Source organism: Lolium rigidum, chromosome 5 (genome assembly GCF_022539505.1).
Source record: "Lolium rigidum isolate FL_2022 chromosome 5, APGP_CSIRO_Lrig_0.1, whole genome shotgun sequence".
NCBI classification, from domain to species: Eukaryota; Viridiplantae; Streptophyta; class Magnoliopsida; order Poales; family Poaceae; genus Lolium; species Lolium rigidum.
Genome location: NC_061512.1, coordinates 84,861,805 through 84,878,570, shown reverse-complemented (window position 1 = coordinate 84,878,570; position 16,766 = coordinate 84,861,805).

The following is a 16,766-nucleotide window of genomic DNA, read 5'->3' as shown; positions in this document are numbered from 1 at the left end:
GCCAATCCCATCTCGGGGGATTCTGGAGATCACCTCCGGCACCCTGCCGGAGAGGGGATTCATCTCCCGGAGGACTCTTCACCGCCATGGTCGCCTCCGGAGTGATGAGTGAGTAGTTCACCCCTGGACTATGGGTCCATAGCAGTAGCTAGATGGTTGTCTTCTCCTCATGTGCTTCATTGTCGGATCTTGTGAGCTGCCTAACATGATCAAGATCATCTATACTGTAATTCTATATGTTGTGTTTGTCGGGATCCGATGGATAGAGAATACTATGTTATTTTGATTATCAATCTATTACCTATGTGTTGTTTATGATCTTGCATGCTCTCCGTTATTAGTAGAGGCTCTAGCCAAGTTTTTACTCTTAACTCCAAGAGGGAGTATTTATGCTCGATAGTGGGTTCATGCCTCCATTAAATGCGGGACGAGTGACGGAAAGTTCTAAGGTTGTGGATGTGCTGTTGCCACTAGGGATAAAACATTGATGCTATGTCCGAGGATGTAGTTATTGATTACATTACGCACCATACTTAATGCAATTGTCTGTTGTTTTACAACTTAATACTAGAAGGGGTTCGGATGATAACCTGAAGGTGGACTTTTTAGGCATAGATGCATGCTGGATAGCGGTCTATGTACTTTGTCGTAATGCCCAATTAAATCTCACAATATTCATCATATCATGTATATGCATTGTTATGCCCTCTCTATTTGTCAATTGCCTCGACTGTAATTTGTTCACCCAACATGCTATTTATCTTATGGGAGAGACACCTCTAGTGAACCGTGGACCCCGGTCCATTCTTTACATCTGAAATACAATCTGCTGCTATTGTTCTTACTGTTCTTTGCAAACAATCATCATCCACACTATACATCTAATCCTTTGTTACAGCAAGCCGGTGAGATTGACAACCTCGCTGTTTCGTTGGGGCAAAGTACTTTGGTTGTGTTGTGCAGGTTCCACGTTGGCGCCGGAATCTCTCGTGTTGCGCCGCACTACATCCCGCCGCCATCAACCTTCAACGTGCTTCTTGACTCCTACTGGTTCGATTAAACCTTGGTTTCTTATCGAGGGAAACTTGCCCCTGTGCGCATCACACCTCCTCTTGGGGTTCCCAACGGACGTGTCAACTACACGCATCAAGCAAATTTCTGGCACCGTTGCCGGGGAGATCAAGACACGCTGCAAGGGGAGTCTCCACAATCCAATCTCTTTACTTTGTTTTTGTCTTGCTTTATTTTATTTACTACTTTGTTTGTATTATATCAAAACACAAAAAAATTAGTTGCTAGCTTTACTTTATTTACTGTCTTGCACTCTATATCAAAAACACAAAAAAATTAGTTACTTGCATTTACTTTATCTAGTTTGCTTTATTTACTACTGCTAAAATGGCCACTCCTGAAAATACTAAGTTGTGTGACTTCACAACCACAAATAATAATGATTTCTTATGCACACCTATTGCTCCACCTGCTACTCGACGAGAATTCTTTGAAATTAAACCTGCTTTACTGAATCTTGTTATGCGAGAGCAATTTTCTGGTGTTAGTTCTGATGATGCTGCTGCCCATCTCAATAACTTTGCTGAATTATGTGAAATGAAAAAGTATAAATATGTAGATGGTGACATTATAAAATTAAAATTGTTTCCTTTCTCATTAAGAGGAAGAGCTAAAGATTGGTTGCTATATCTGCCTAAGAATAGTATTGATTCATGGACTAAATGCAAGGATGCTTTTATTGGTAGATATTATCCCCCTGCTAAAATTATATCTTTGAGAAGTAGCATAATGAATTTTAAACAATTAGATAATGAAAATGTTGCTCAAGCTTGGGAAAGAATGAAATCTTCGGTTAAAAATTTCCCAACCCATGGACTGACTACTTGGATGATCATCCAAACCTTTTATGCAGGACTGAACTTTTCTTCGCGGAACCTATTGGATTCAGCTGCTGGAGGTACCTTTATGTCCATCACTCTTGGTGAAGCAACAAAGCTCCTTGATAATATGATGATTAATTACTCTGAATGGCACACGGAAAGAGCTCCACAAGGTAAGAAGGTAAATTCCGTCGAAGAAACCTCTTCCTTGAGTGATAAGATTGATGCTATTATGTCTATGCTTGTGAATGATAGGACTAATGTTGATCCTAATAATGTTCCGTTAGCTTCATTGGTTGCCCAAGAAGAACATGTTGATGTGAACTTCATTAAAAATAATAATTTCAACAACAATGCTTATCGGAACAATTCTAGTAATAACTATAGGCCATATCCTTATAATAATGGTAACAGTTATGCTAATTCTTAATTCTTGCAACAATAATAGGAACACACCCCCTGGACTTGAAGCTATGCTTAAAGAATTTATTAGTACACAAACTGCTTTTAACAAATCTGTTGAGGAAAAGCTCAATAAAATTGATATTCTCGCTTCTAAGGTTGATAGTCTTGCCTCCGATGTTGATCTTTTGAAATCGAAAGTTATGCCTAATAAGGATATTGAAAATAAAATTGTTACTACAGAAAATGCCATCCAAGTTAGAATTAATGAGAATATAAGATTGATGGCCGAATTGCATGCTAGGTGGGAAAGAGAAGAAAATGAAAAACTAGCTAAAGAGAATAATGTAGCTAAAGTTTGGACTATTACCACCACTAGTAATGTTAATGATTCACATGTTGCTGCACCTCCTACTATCAATAATAAAATAATTGGTGTTGGCAATGTTACTACTCCTAGTGCAAAGCGTGCAAAATTGCTCGAAACTGCTAAAGCTGCTGAAACTGCTGTGATAAAGCTCGCTGAATTTTTTTCCAACATTGGGGATGATGATTCCCTTGCTTTAGATTGTAATGTTTTGGATTTTGATGATTGCCACATCTCTGAAGTTATAAAGTTCTTACAAAAACTTGCTAAGAGTCCCAATGCTAGTGCTATAAACTTGGCTTTTACAAAACATATTACAAATGCTCTCATAAAAGCTAGAGAAGAGAAACTAAAACTTGAAACTTCTATTCCTAGAAAGCTAGAGGATGGTTGGGAGCCCATCATTAAGATGAAGGTCAATAACTTTGATTGTAATGCTTTATGTGATCTTGGTGCAAGTATTTACGTTATGCCTAAGAAAATCTATAATATGCTTGACTTGCCACAATTGAAGAATTGTTATTTGGATGTTAATCTTGTTGATAATGCTATAAAGAAACCTTTGGGGAAAGTTGATAATGTTCGCATTACCGTTAACAATAACCTTGTCCCCGTTGATTTTGTTGTCTTGGATATTGAATGCAATGCATCTTGCCCAATTATATTGGGAAGACCTTTTCTTGAACCTGTTGGTGCTACCATTGATATGAAGGAAGGTAATATTAAATATCAATTTTCTCTCAAGAAAGGTATGGAACACTTCCCTAGAAAGAGAATGAAGTTACCTTCTGATTCTATTATTAGAATAAATTATGATGTTGATGCTTCGTCTCTTGATAACACTTGATACACACTTTCTGCGCCTAGCTGAAAGGCGTTAAAGAAAAGCGCTTATGGGAGACAACCCATGTTTTTACTACAGTATTTTTGTTTTGAATTTGAGTCTTGGAAGTTGTTTACTACTGTAGCAACCTCTCCTTATCTTAGTTTTGTGCTTTGTTGTGCCAAGTAAAGTCTTTGATAGTAAAGTGAATACTAGATTTGGATTACTGCGCAGTTACAGATTTCTTTGCAGTCACGAATTTCGACCTGCCCCTCTGTAGGTAGCTCAGAAAAATATGCCAATTTACGTGCGTGATCCTCAGATATGTACGCAACTTTCATTCAATTTGGGCATTTTCATTTGAGCAAGTCTGGTGCCTCAATAAAATCCATCTTTACGGACTGTTCTGTTTTGACAGATTCTGCCTTTTATTTCGCATTGCCTCTTTTGCTATGTTGGATGAATTTCTTTGATCCATTAATGTCCAGTAGCTTTATGCAATGTCTAGAAGTGTTAAGAATGATTGTGTCACCTCTGAACATGTTAATTTTTATTATGCACTAACCCTCTAATGAGTTGTTTTGAGTTTGGTGTGGAGGAAGTTTTCAAGGATCAAGAGAGGAGAATGATGCAATATGATCAAGGAGAGTGAAAGCTCTAAGATTGGGGATGCCCCGGTGGTTCACCCCTGCATATTCTAAGAAGACTCAAGCGTCTAAGCTTGGGGATGCCCAAGGCATCCCCTTCTTCATCGACAACATTATCAGGTTCCTCCCCTGAAACTATATTTTTATTCCGTCACATCTTATGTACTTTGCTTGGAGCGTCGGTTTGTTTTTGTTTTTGTTTAGTTTGAATAAAATGGATCCTAACATTCATTGTGTGGGAGAGAGACACGCTCCGCTGTTGCATATGGACAAGTATGTCCTTAGACTTTACTCATAGTATTCATGGCGAAGGTTGAATCTTCTTCGTTAAATTGTTATATTGTTGGAATCGGGAAATGCTACATGTAGTAATTCTTAATTGTCTTGAATAATTTGATACTTGGCAATTGTTGTGCTCATGTTTAAGCTCTTGCATCATATACTTTGCACCCATTAATGAAGAAACACCTAGAGCTTGCTAATTTGGTTTGCATATTTGGTCTCTCTAAAGTCTAGATAATTTCTAGTATTGAGTTTTGAACAACAAGGAAGACGGTGTAGAGTCTTATAATGTTTACAATATGTCTTTTATGTGAGTTTTGCTGCACCGGTTCATCCTTGTGTTTGTTTCAAATAACCTTGCTAGCCTAAACCTTGTATCGAGAGGGAATACTTCTCATGCATCCAAAATCCTTGAGCCAACCACTATGCCATTTGTGTCCACCATACCTACCTACTACATGGTATTTCTCCGCCATTCCAAAGTAAATTGCTTGAGTGCTACCTTTAAAATTTCCATTCTTTACCTTTACAATATATAGCTCATGGGACAAATAGCCTAAAAACTATTGTGGTATTGAATATGTACTTATGCACTTTATCTCTTATTAAGTTGCTTGTTGTGCGATAACCATGCTTACAGGGACGCCATCAACTATTCTTTGTTGAATATCATGTGAGTTGCTATGCATGTCCGTCTTGTCCGAAGTAAGAGAGATCTACCACCTTAATGGTTGGAGCATGCATATTGTTAGAGAAGAACATTGGGCCGCTAACTAAAACCATGAATCATGGTGGAAGTTTCAGTTTTGGACATATATCCTCAATCTCATATGAGAACACTAACTGTTGCTACATGCTTATGCATTAAAGAGGAGTCCATTTTCTATTGTCCATGTTGTCCCGGTATGGATGTCTAAGTTGAGAATAATCAAAAGCGAGAAATCCAAAATGCGAGCTTTCTTCTTAGACCTTTGTACAGGCGGCATGGAGGTACCCCTTTGTGACACTTGGTTAAAACATGTGTATTGCGATGATCCGGTAGTCCAAGCTAATTAGGACAAGGTGCGGGCACTATTAGTATACTATGCATGAGGCTTGCAACTTGTAAGATATAATTTACATAATACATGTGCTTTATTACTACCGTTGACAAAATTGTTTCTTGTTTTCAAAATAAAAGCTCTAGCACAAATATAGCAATCGATGCTTTTCCTCTGCGAAGGACCTTTCTTTTACTTTTAATGTTGAGTCAGTTCACCTATTTCTCTCCACCTCAAGAAGCAAACACTTGTGTGAACTGTGCATTGATTCCTACATACTTGCATATTGCACTTGTTATATTACTCTATGTTGACAATATCCATGAGATATACATGTTATAAGTTGAAAGCAACCGCTGAAACTTAATCTTCCTTTGTGTTGCTTCAATACATTTACTTTGATTTATTGCTTTATGAGTTAACTCTTATGCAAGACTTATTGATGCTTGTCTTTAAGTGCTATTCATGAAAAGTCTTTGCTTTATGATTCAGTTGTTTACTCATGTCATTATCATTGTTTTGATCGCTGCATTCATTACATATGTTTACAATAGTATGATCAAGGTTATGATGGCATGTCACTCCAGAAATTATCTGTGTTATCGTTTACCTGCTCGGGACGAGCAGGAACTAAGCTTGGGGATGCTGATACATCTCCGACGTATCGATAATTTCTTATGTTCTATGCCACATTATTGATGATATCTACATGTTTTATACACATTATATGTCGTATTTATGCATTTTCCGGCACTAACCTATTAACGAGATGCCAAAGAGCCGATTCTTTGTTTTCTGTTGTTTTTGGTTTCAGAAATCCTACAAAGGAAATATTCTCGGAATTGGACGAAATCAACGCCCGGGGTCCTATTTTTGCACGAAGCTTCCGGAAGACCGAGGGGAAAGGAAGTGGGGCCACGAGGCGCCGACACGCTAGGGCGGCGCGGCCGGCCCCTTGGCCGCGCCGGCCTGGTGTGTGGGGCCCTCGTGTGGCCTCCCGCGTTGCCCTTCCGCCTACTTAAAGCCTTCGTCGCGAAACCCCCGGTCACGAGAGCCACGATGCGGAAAACCTTGCGAGACGCCGCCGCCGCCAATCCCATCTCGGGGGATTCCGGAGATCACCTCCGGCACCCTACCGGAGAGGGGATTCATCTCCCGGAGGACTCTTCACCGCCATGGTCGCCTCCGGAGTGATGAGTGAGTAGTTCACCCCTGGACTATGGGTCCATAGCGGTAGCTAGATGGTTGTCTTCTCCTCATGTGCTTCATTGTCGGATCTTGTGAGCTGCCTAACATGATCAAGATCATCTATCTGTAATTCTATATGTTGTGTTTGTCGGGATCCGATGGATAGAGAATACTATGTTATTTTGATTATCAATCTATTACCTATGTGTTGTTTATGATCTTGCATGCTCTCCGTTATTAGTAGAGGCTCTGGCCAAGTTTTTACTCTTAACTCCAAGAGGGAGTATTTATGCTCGATAGTGGGTTCATGCCTCCATTAAATCTGGGACGAGTGACGAGAAAGTTCTAAGGTTGTGGATGTGCTGTTGCCACTAGGGATAAAACATTGATGCTATGTTCGAGGATGTAGTTATTGATTACATTACGCACCATACTTAATGCAATTGTCTGTTGTTTTACAACTGAATACTGGAAGGGGTTCGGATGAAAACCTGAAGGTGGACTTTTTAGGCATAGATGCATGCTGGATAGCGGTCTATGTACTTTGTCGTAATGCCCAATTAAATCTCACAATATTCATCATATCATGTATGTGCATTGTTATGCCCTCTCTATTTGTCAATTGCCCGACTGTAATTTGTTCACCCAACATGCTATTTATCTTATGGGAGAGACACCTCTAGTGAACTGTGGACCCCGGTCCATTCTTTACATCTGAAATACAATCTGCTGCTATTGTTCTTACTGTTCTTTGCAAACAATCATCATCCACACTATACATCTAATCCTTTGTTACAGCAAGCCGGTGAGATTGACAACCTCGCTGTTTCGTTGGGGCAAAGTACTTTGGTTGTGTTGTGCGGGTTCCACGTTGGCGCCGGAATCTCCGGTGTTGCGCCGCACTACATCCCGCCGCCATCAACCTTCAACGTGCTTCTTGACTCCTACTGGTTCGATTAAACCTTGGTTTCTTACTGAGGGAAACTTGCCGCTGTGCGCATCACACCTTCCTCTTGGGGTTCCCAACGGACGTGTCAACTACACGCATCACACACTTACGGTTATCCTTTTTCACTTGATAAACTTGCTTGACCGTCTCCTTCTTGTTTGTTGAGCTCCTAACCGATTCCTTTTTATTGAAACGGTCTTTGACATGTGATTGTTGTTCAGATTTTGACCTTCTTGGAGCTGCATAATTTGGGTTAGATGATCTATAGTAAGACGAATAACGTGCCCTTGGGTCATACCCGTGATCCCATGATGGATATGGATAACAATCACCATAGGGAGGTATCCATGACATTGGCATTGGTGGCCTAAAGGGAGGATGTGAAGCTGCTGCATTGAACTTCTCCCATTGCCAATCCCGGTCTTTACACTTTCGCCTTGGGGGTGATCTCGATGACTTTGCAATACTTGGCCGATAAGAACTCCTTGCTTCACTCTCCTTCTTATATTTCTCCAATAACTCTGCGAAAGTGACTTTAGTTTTCTTACCCTTGTGCTTATCACGGCCTTTGTCCTGTTTCGTTTTGCGTCCAGCGATCTTTGAATTTCGTTGTTGCCCCCCAATACTTGATATCCTTGGTGTAGCTTCAATGGAACACCCAGCTTCAAGAATGTCTTTAATATGCTCTTGAATAATTTCTTTACTTGAGAGTGTGATCCCATTATCTCTAGTGTGCACCTTCTCATCATCATATGAATCGGCTAGAGGTAACCGATGCAATAACTTTTTGCCATCAAGACCAATCGAAATAGATTGGCCATCTGTTTCTGTTTCAACAAATTTCAATCGTCCTTTATTAATGGCCGATTGTACTATTTGATGGAACATGATGCAATTCTGAGTACTGTGCTCAAACGAATCATGCAACTGGCAATAGATTCGTCCTTGTACTAATGGCTCAACATTGTGATCAAGAATTCTAATATAATCACTCTTCAGCAACACATCAAAGATATGATCACACATGCTCAAACTAAAGGTACACATTTTATTTTCTAGCCGATCTTGCTGTGAGAACGGCTTTGAAATTAAGCAACCGAATGGTTCAGATTTTACATCACCCCATTCAGCTATGTGTTGAGTTTTACACTCTTTTTCCGATGTGTTTGAATAAGTTGTTGTACTATCATCGGCTTTCTCCAAAGATAGTAACCTTGGCTTTAAATTTCTGAAACCAAAATAGTTGTAACACATATGTCTCACTTGAAACCAAATGTAAGCCAAGTATGAAGTAAGCAAAGCTACCCATGTGGATATAAAATTCAAATGAAACAATGTGGAAAGCCTTGGCTGTAATAATTTTTCACTATCGGTCTTTCTAAATGGTGCAACATGTTGACCGATATGTTGTGTAGCAATTATATTTCTAACAAATAAATTACTTCTCCTCATTGGTCTTTCAAAGTTTCTCATGAAAATCTTGCTGATAGATACATCAACAATATGGCTTTGACCAAATCAAAAAATCAGTAAATTATTTGCTAGATATACCTCTTTGAAGACGTTGGGAGAGTATGATGGTTGCATGACCTGAACAATATATTTCCCTGTATTTGGATGACTCTCAAACGTCTTGTCTTCTTGCTGTTCTGAACTCGTACATCCTCACTTTGATGATCTTCATCAACCGAACATTGTTCGGCTATATTTTGCTGCTCTTGATGTTCGTCAATTCCTTTCGCACAACACTCGTAGGGAAGTATGTAAGCTCCCTTACATCCAGAAAAATCAAGCATGGTTGTTTCACAATCACCATGCTCTTGCTCAACGAAACTTGCATCTTTTGATTCAATGGATTCAACACATGCACTTTTTGATTCGGCTTTTCCAATAACCAAATTAAGCATACTAGCAGAACCATCTTTATCTTCTTCATTGATATTATTACTATGCAAAGCTTCTTCTTCTTGCTTCGATGTTTCAGAGGGTTCAACTTGATTGCTGCATGGAGGAGAGGATTTGGTTTCTTCAACCAGGGTAACATTATCCCGAGGATTCTTCTTAATCTTTGCATGGAACACCTGCAGATCTTCCTCTTCAAGTTTTTTCTTATACGCTTCATGCTCCTCCTTAAGCTTCTTTTCAAGTGCATCAAACTCCTCCTTGCGCTTATTTTTTAGTACTTCATAGCATTGGCGTTGTTCCTCCGATAAATCATCAAACGTAATGACCTCATCGGTGTTAACCTCAGCTTGACATTGTTGCGCTCTGATGCTTGTTTTCTCTTTCGGCAATGAAGTGTTGCCGAATCTTTGTAGTTGTGAAGGACAAAACCTGACATTGCATGCTTGACGCTCTTCTTCACGCTTCTTCTTGTATGATTCATAAGCATGTATTGCTGCAAGATCACATGGATTTTCTTCTTGTTTTCGGCGAAGAGCATTAAGCTTCTTGAACTCAGCTGCAAGTTTTTCCCTACAATCATTATTACCATACGCTGCAAGCACTAGACGAAGGCACCTGAGCTTCTATTGAATTTCCATTTATTCGGCTATAACCATTGTGGAGGTGTGGAGCCGAATTATGGGTATCCCCAGTTGCATATGGTGCTGAAAAGTTAATAACATAAGGTGCAACATATGATGATTCAGAGTAATTGGCCAAATAGCTAGTACTAGCATGTCCAATTTCCCTATCCATCGGCATGTTTAAATCTGAAACCATGTATCGAGTATCTACCGATGAATAAAATGATGAAATACTATCTTGCATGCTACTGAAATTTCTAACATTGGGTGTTTCATATTGATTAACTGAACTCATCATGTTGTTCATCGGCATATGAACTTCTGGGGTTGCCGATGCATGAGAAGTCGATAACTGTTGCAAGTTGCTAAAAGTATGGAGATTATTTTGTATCGGCCTTTGCACATAGTAAGACCTAGGGTTAGCCGATACATTATATGTACCAGAGGATCTAACAACATCAATATAAGAGCTGTTTGCATCTACATAAGGAGATTGGGAATTCATGATACCGTTGTAGATTGCAGCCTCTTGATGACGCTCTTTTCGTAGCAAGAACGGGCTGGAGACCGTTCGAAGCTTCGTCCCCAGCGGAGTCGCCAAAAAGTGTGTTCGCACACGAACACGTCACCGTGTACCCTCGACGCCGAGCGCGATGCGCGGCAGCACGCGCCGAGGGAGGCTCGCCGGAAGCGCGATAAGCAAGACAGTCCGGCGGGCGCTTTTGAGACCCGAAACCCCGCTCGCCCGGGAGGGACCCCGTCAGGGCTTGCGATGGCTATGGGCTGGCCTAGGTCGGCCTGACCGCCCCTAGGACCTCGTGGATTCGCAGCCTCCAATCCTGAAGAACAACGAAGAACGAGAAGAAAAGATACAAGGGGAGAGAGATAAAAGTAGATGAACACGGAAAAGTAGTAGATTGATTTGTTCGATTGGTGTTAGTTCAATCGGCCGTCACCCCTCATGTATATAAAGGGCGGCTGTACTTCCCGTGCAAGATGGAGGGTTGGATTCACGTCCAAAACCCTAGTTTGAGTCCAATTCGGATGGCTTGGACCGAACTTTCCAAAACTGTTCGGTTTAAAACTGTCAGTACATTGCGTGGCAACTTTGAGGCAGTAAATGACCTCAAATCAAAATATTGTAAACAACAAAGTTGTTCGTCTCGAAAAAACGAAGAACTTTCATGTTGACCACTTTTCCATCCGAGTTCATCTTGACCGTCTCATTAAGGTCGCAATAAAATATATCAATTCTGACATTTTCGTCTCTTCTCCAATTTGGCTCGCGCCCTACCTTAGAGGCCTCTATGGTCGGGAGCCCCACCTTGGGTAATTCGAGTTCCAGCAGTATTTTAGCTCCAAAAATTCCATACTAACTCGGATCGCGATGACTCAAAAACCAAAGTTGCTTGTTTCGACGAGACGCACAACTTTTGTTCATATCACTTCTTCATTTGAGGTTATGTTAAATGAGCTCTAGTGGAAGCTTCATATATCGATCCTCGAGATCACCTCTGACTGCTAGCATAATCGGCTATCAAGCCGGATCTACAACTTGGAATGGTGGACATGGTGTCTCCTAATTGAGCAATATATCTGTCACGCCGAACACCGAATTATGTTCTTGATTAGCCATCGGCCCAAAACGAGTATCAACAAGGTCGACGACGGGGACAGGCTTCTGGTGGCAGAACTCGAAGGGGACGACGCGGAGTCATGGACAGCATCTGGCGCAGGCAGAGGCGTCTTTGGCAACGGCGACAGGAGGCAGGGGAGCGGCGGCGGCCGGACCTTAGAGGAGGCGAGGTGCTGGTGGCGAGGCGCGAGGAGGAGGCGACGGGGCGGCCGTGGCGGCGCGTGCGCGACCGGCGAGGGAAGCCGAGCAAGGGGGGGGGGGGGGCGGTGGCCGGGACGAGGTAGGGAGGCGGAGCGGCCGAGCAGCGCGGACGGGTGGCTCGGTTGACGGCGGCGACGCTCGAGGTTTGGGAGGAGGCGGCCCTGAGAGCATGTCTAACAGACCCCTTAAAAGGGCAAACCCGTATAATAACCGCCGGAATACGGGTTTCGGCTCTACCCGGCCGTCTAGCAGACCCCATAAAAACGGCCCCCGCTCCGATTTTTGCTGTTTTCGATTACGGGGCGGGTCTTCACCCCCTACTTGTGCGGGGTGGGAGTGGCGATAGAGGGCCAAACCAGTATCCCATTTCCGAAACAGCGCGTGGACATTTCAGTTCCCCCCACCCGTTTTCCTCCCGCGCGCCACCGCAGCCACCCGCGCGCCGCCGCCGGAATCCGTCAGATCCGCGCCCCTCCGCCGCCCGCCGAGCCACGCCGAGCTGCGTCGACGCCCGCCGCACCCCCGCCGCGGTCTTCTCCGCCTTTTTCGCCGGTGAGTATTCCGCCGCGTTCTTGTTCGTTCTCGCCGGTAATATTGAGGTGTTTGGGGCTGATGCATGCTTCCCGTGGTAGATGGCTTCGGAGGATGTGCACATGGCGGATTTGGACGCGACGTCGACCGATTGGTCCTCGTCGGATTCCGACGATTCGGACCTCAACGAGCTGCTCAACAACGACGAGACGGAGATGATGCTGCTCCTGTTCGGCATGAAGCACATGGAGGACCACGCCAAGCTGCTGGATCAGCAGAAAGGATCCGTGATGGGGCGTATGTGCATTCTGCGGAACCGCGCACTCGGCCACGAATAGCTGATGCAAGATTATTTTGCCGAGGTATCGACCTATCCTCCCCACCTCTTCCGTAGAAGGTACCGAATGCGTAGGACTTTGTTCGAGAGAATAGTCAGAGATTGTGAGGCTAATTGCGATTATTTCAAGCAAAGAAGAAATGCTGCCCAAGTCATGGGATTTAGCCCATATCAAAAAATATCTGTCGCAATGAGGGTGATTGCATACGGTATACCGGCAGATTATACCGATGAGTACCTTCGCATTGGTGTACAAACAACCACGGATTGCGTGCGTATGTTTGCCAAGATGGTGATCAAGTTGTATTGAGAGACGTATCTCCGAGCTCCAAATGAGGAAGATACAAAAGGCTCATGGAGATCAATGAAAAGAGGGGGTGGCCGGGGATGCTTGGTAGTTTGGATTGCATGCATTGGACATGGAAAAATTGTCCAAAAGCATGGCATGGAATGTATTGTGGCAAAAGTCGTGATGCTACCTGATACGTCTCCAACGTATCGATAATTTCTTGTGTTCCATGCCACATTATTGATGTTATCTACATGTTTTATGCACACTTTATGTCATATTCGTGCATTTTCTGGAACTAACCTATTAACAAGATGCCGAAGTGCCGGTTGCTTGTTTTACTGCTGTTTTTGGTTTCAGAAATCCTAGTAAAGAAATATTCTCGGAATTGGACGAAATAAAAGCCCGGAGGCCTATTTTCTCACGAAGCTTCCGGAAGACCGAAGACGAGACGAAGAGGGGCCACGGGGAGCCAAACCCTAGGGCGGCGCGGCCCCCCTTGGCCGCGCGGCCTGTGGTGTGGGCCCCCGTGCCGCCTCTCGACTTGCCCTTCCGCCTACAAATAGCCTCCGTGACGAAACCCCCGGTACCGAGAGCCACGATACGGAAAACATTGCGAGACGCCGTCGCCGCCGATCCCATCTCGGGGGATCCGGGAGATCGCCTCCGGCACCCTGCCGGAGAGGGGAATCATCTCCCGGAGGACTCTACGCCGCCATGGTCGCCTCCGGTGTGATGTGTGAGTAGTCTACCCCTGGACTATGGGTCCATAGCGGTAGCTAGATGGTTGTCTTCTCCCCATTGTGCTATCATTGTCGGATCTTGTGAGCTGCCTATCATGATCAAGATCATCTATATGTAATTCTATATGTTGCGTTTGTTGGGATCCGATGAATAGAGAATACTTGTTATGTTGATTATCAAAGTTATGCTTATGTGTTGTTTATGATCTTGCATGCTCTCCGTTACTAGTAGATGCTGCGGCCAAGTTTATACTTTTAACTCCAGGAGGGAGTACTTATGCTCGATAGTGGGTTCATGCCCATTGACACATGGGACGATGATGAGAAAGTTCTAAGGTTGTGTTGTGCTTTGTTGCCACTAGGGATAAAACATTGATGCTATGTCTAAGGATGTAGTTGTTGATTACATTACGCACCATACTTAATGCAATTGTCACGTTGCTTGCAACTTAATGCTGGAGGGGTTCGGATGATAACTCTGAAGGTGGACTTTTTAGGCATAGATGCGGTTGGATGGCGGTCTATGTACTTTGTCGTAATGCCCAATTAAATCTCACTATACTCATCATGATATGTATGTGCATTGTCATGCTCTCTTTATTTGTCAATTGCCCAAGCTGTAATTTGTTCACCCAACATGCTTGTTCGTCTTATGGGAGAGACACCTCTAGTGAGCTGTGGACCCCGGTCCAATTCTCTTTACTTGAAATACAATCTACTTGCAATACTTGTTCTACTTGTTTTCTCGCAAACAATCATCTTCCACACAATACGGTTAATCCTTTGTTACAGCAAGCCGGTGAGATTGACAACCTCAGCTGTTTCGTTGGGGCAAAGTAGTTTGGTTGTGTTGTGCGGGTTCCACGTTGGCGCGGAATCTCCGGTGTTGCGCCGCACTACATCCCGCCGCCATCAACCTTCAACGTGCTTCTTGGCTCCTCCTGGTTCGATAAACCTTGGTTTCTTTCCGAGGGAAAACTTGCTGCTGTGCGCATCATACCTTCCTCTTGGGGTTGCCCAACGAACGTGTGAAATACACGCCATCAAGCTCTTTTACCGGCGCCGTTGCCGGGGACCGAAGAAAAGCTACACCACAAAGATTTCTAACTCCCACGTCAACTACGCACCGGCTCTTTTTCTGGCGCCGTTGCCGGGGAGATCAAGACTACGCTGCAAGGGAGTCTCCACTTCTCAATCTCTTTACTTTGTTTTTGTCTTGCTTTATTTTATTTACTACTTTGTTTGCTGCACTAAATCAAAATACAAAAAAAATTAGTTGCTAGTTTTACTTTATTTGCTATCTTGTTTGCTATATCGAAAACACACACAAAATTAGTTTACTTGCATTTACTTTATCTAGTTTGCTTTATTTACTGTTGCTGAAATGGCCAACGCTGAAAATACTAAGTTGTGTGACTTCACAACCACAAATAATAATGATTTCTTATGCACACCTATTGCTCCACCTGCTACTACAGCGAGAATTCTTTGAAATTAAACACGCTTTACTTGAATCTTGTCATGAAAGATCAATTTTACGGAATTAGTTACGATGATCGCTGCTGCCCATCTTAATAATTTTGTTGAACTATGCGAAATGCAAAAATATAAAGATGTAGATGGTGATATTATTAAACTAAAATTGTTCCCTTTCTCATTAAGAGGAAGAGCTAAAGATTGGTTGCTATCTCTGCCTAAGAATAGTATTGATTCATGGACTAAATGCAAGGATGCTTTTATTGGTAGATATTATCCCCCTGCTAAAATTATATCTTTGAGGAGTAGCATAATGAATTTTAAACAATTAGATACTGAACATGTTGCTCAAGCTTGGGAAAGAATGAAATCTCTGGTTAAAAATTGCCCAACCCATGGGTGACTACTTGGATGATCATCCAAACCTTCTATGCGGGACTAAATTTTTCTTCACGGAATTTATTGGATTCAGCTGCTGGAGGTACCTTTATGTCCATCACTCTTGGTGAAGCAACAAAGCTTCTTGATAATATGATGATCAACTACTCTGAATGGCACACGGAAAGAGCTCCACAAGGTAAGAAGGTAAATTCAGTCGAAGAAACCTCTTCCTTGAGTGATAAGATTGATGTTATTATGTCTATGCTTGTGAATGATAGGACTAATATTGATCCTAATAATGTTCCGTTAGCTTCATTGGTTGCACAAGAAGAACATGTTGATGTAAACTTCATTAAAAATAATAATTTCAACAACAATGCTTACCGGAACAATTCTAGTAACAACTATAGGCCATATCCTTATAATAATGGCAACGGCTATGGTAATTCTTATGGAAATTCTTACAACAATAATAGGAACTCACCCCTGGACTTGAAGCCATGCTTAAAGAATTTATTGGTACACAAAGCTGCTTTTAACAAATCTGTTGAAGAAAAGCTTGGGAAAATTGATATACTTGCTTCTAAAGTCGATAGTCTTGCTGCTGATGTTGATCTTTTGAAATCAAAAGTTTTGCCTAATGAGAATCATCATAATAAGATTGCTACTACAGCAAATGCCATTCAAGTTAGAATTAATGAGAATATAAGATTAATGGCTGAAACTGCGTGCTAGGTGGGATAGAGAAGAAAATGAAAAACTAGCTAAAGAGAAGAATATAGCTAAAGTTTGGACTATTACCACCACTAAAAATGCTAATGCTACACATGTTGCTGCACCTCCTACTCATACTAATAAAAGAATTGGTGTTAGCAATGTTTCCACTTCTAATGCAAAGCGCGAAAAACTGCTGAAGCTGCTAAAACTGTCTGAAATTGCATGTGATAAAGCTGCTGAAATTTTTTCCAACATTGGGGATGATGATCCCATTGCTTTAGATTATAATGGTTTGAATTTTGATGATTGCCACATCTCTGAAGTTATAAAGTTCTTG